Source organism: Portunus trituberculatus, chromosome 18 (genome assembly GCF_017591435.1).
Source record: "Portunus trituberculatus isolate SZX2019 chromosome 18, ASM1759143v1, whole genome shotgun sequence".
In the NCBI taxonomy this organism is placed as follows: Eukaryota; Metazoa; Arthropoda; class Malacostraca; order Decapoda; family Portunidae; genus Portunus; species Portunus trituberculatus.
Genome location: NC_059272.1, coordinates 3,569,792 through 3,572,291, shown reverse-complemented (window position 1 = coordinate 3,572,291; position 2,500 = coordinate 3,569,792). Strand labels below are relative to the sequence as shown.

General features: G+C 36.0%; 1 protein-coding gene across 1 annotated transcript in view; it reads right to left on the bottom strand.

Annotated features, from left to right (window-relative positions):
* The window catches only part of LOC123505785 (leucine-rich repeat neuronal protein 3-like), a 216,488-nt gene that overhangs the window by 23,934 nt on the left and 190,054 nt on the right, over positions 1-2,500 (bottom strand). The window contains exon 4 of the mRNA XM_045257468.1: positions 1,538-1,597. The gene's annotated coding sequence lies outside the window, so the exon portion shown is untranslated. The remainder of the gene's footprint in view (positions 1-1,537; positions 1,598-2,500) is intronic.

Below are 2,500 nucleotides of genomic sequence, written 5' to 3'. Positions count from 1 at the left end.
CTTTCACATCCACCTCCAACTTGTCTGAATGTCTGAACAACAACAACAACAATAATAATAATAATAATAATAATAATAATAATAATAATAATAATAATAATAATAATAATAATAAGGAGGAGGAGGAGGAGGAGGAGGAGGAGGAGGAGGAGGAGGAGGAGGAGGAGGAGGAGGAGGAGGAGGAGGAGGAGGAGGAGGAGGAGGAGGAGGAGGAGGAGAAGGAGAAGGAGAAGGAGAAGGAGAAGGAGAAGGAAAAGGAGAAGGAAAAAGATAAGCACCAAGAAAGAGAATGAGGAGGGGAAGGAAGAAAAATAACAAAAAATAAATAACGAATAAACAAAATAAATAAATGTGGCAAACAATAAAATAATAATAATAATAATAATAAAAAGATAATAACAATAATAATAATAATAATAATAATAATAATAATAATAATAATAATAATAACACCCAGACAGACAACAAAAGACACGCATCAATAACTCTTTCAATTCTGGGACGCATTTCTACTTTGAGCTTTTTTGTGTAATTAGACAATTTCATTTGAATTAGGAAGGGTCTATGGAGGTCAAAAGATTAATTAATGGCCACAATCTTCACTATTTCAAACCCCACATGAATTTCTGAAGCTGTATAAAATCGCCAAATAATAAGAATACAGAAACGCGTCATGGTACTGAAGGGGTTAAGAATGGTCTATGGAGGTCAAAAGATTAATAATAGCCAGAGTCTTCACTATTTAGATCTCCCCAATAAGTTTCTGAAGCTGTATAAAATCGCCAAACAGTAGCAACCAGAATGAATACAGAAACGCGTCACGATACTGAAGGGGTTAGGAAGGGTCTATGGAGGTCAGAGGATTAATTAATGGCCACAGTCTTCACTATTTCAAACCCCACATGAATTTCTGAAGCTGTATAAAATGGAAACGCGTCACGGTACTGAAGTGGTTAAGAAGAGTCTATCGAGGTCAAAAGAATAATGGCCACAGTCTTCACTAATTTAATTCCCCCCATAAGTTTCTGAAGCTGTATAAAATCACCAAATAGTAACCAGAATGAATACAGAAACGCGTCATGGTACCGAAGGGGTTACACTATTTTAATCCCCCCATAAGTTTCTGAAGTTGTATAAAATCGCCAAATAGTAAGCAGAATGAATATGGAAACGCGTCACGGTACTGAAGAGGACAAGCACCATTGCAAAGACACACTGTAAACACTCCGCGTCCCAGCCAGAGTGAGTCCCAACCAGTGCACGGAGCCACGGGTTATCGAAGGAGAGGAGAGCAGAGCAGGATACCGCTTAGACTCGTATTCTCAAACCCTTCTATGCTTCACCTCCAGTACTTCAAAGGGCTTTGTCTAAATTCACACGAGTTTTTTTTAAAGGTGGTTTTACGGTTCTACATTCAGATTGACAAGATTTCTACATTATGAACTGGAAAAAACACTCTTGAAAACCTCGCTAATCATCTCAATGGCCTTGAAAAATAGTGGTGAAAGAGCAAAGCGTTTCTGAATATGGACCTTACCTGTCTGGCCGGCGCCCTCAATGGTCTAGTCCGGGTCGCTGTTCATCGGGTCGTCCTCACCTGCAATAAACAGAGCCGTGAGGGAGCGCCACTCTTTGCCACGGGGGCGAGATACGGGGGTCATAATGCGTCGTAGGAAGAATAAGAATAAGAAGAAGGAAGGAAGGAAGGAAGGAAGAAAACAAATCCTAAGTGAGTAATGAAATAGGAAAAGGTGCAAAAATGAAAAAAGAATAAAAGAAAGAAAGTATGATTAATTTAAGTTAGCAGATTGAAATGTACAACGAAGAAGAACAAGAAGAAAGGAAGAAAGAAAGAAAAAAGAAAGCTAAGGTACTAAATAGGAAAATGAGTTGAAAAATAAATAAATAAGAAAAAAAGTTAGGTAAATTAAAGTAAGATCAAAATACACAACGAAGAAGAAAAAAAGGAAGGAAGAAAAAAAAAAAAAAAAAAAAAAAACTAAGCGACCAATGAAAGCAAATGAAAGGAGAAAAAAAATGAGACGAAAAATACATTGATAAAAAAAAGTAAGATTAATTAAAGTAAGCAGATTGAAATATACAAAGAAGAAAAAGAGGAAGGAAGAAAACGAGAGCCAAGTAACTAATGAAAGCAAATGAAAGGAGAAAGAAATGAGTTGAAAAAATAAATAAATGAGAAAACAAGATTAATTAAAGTAAACAGATCAGAATACACAACGAAGAAGAAGAAGAAGAAGAAGAAGAAGAAGAAGAAGAAGAAGAAGAGGAAGAAAGAAAATAAAGCCAAGCCACTAATGAAAGGAAATCAGAGGAGAAAGACATGACTAAGAAAACAAAAAAAGAAAGAAGAAAGCAAGATGAACTAAGGAAAGCAGATTAATTAAAGATACAAAGGAGGAGGAGGAGGAGGATAGAAAAAAAAGAGAGAAAAAAAAAAAAACATGCGCTAATCCAGTAATGAGAGGAAATGAAAGGAGAA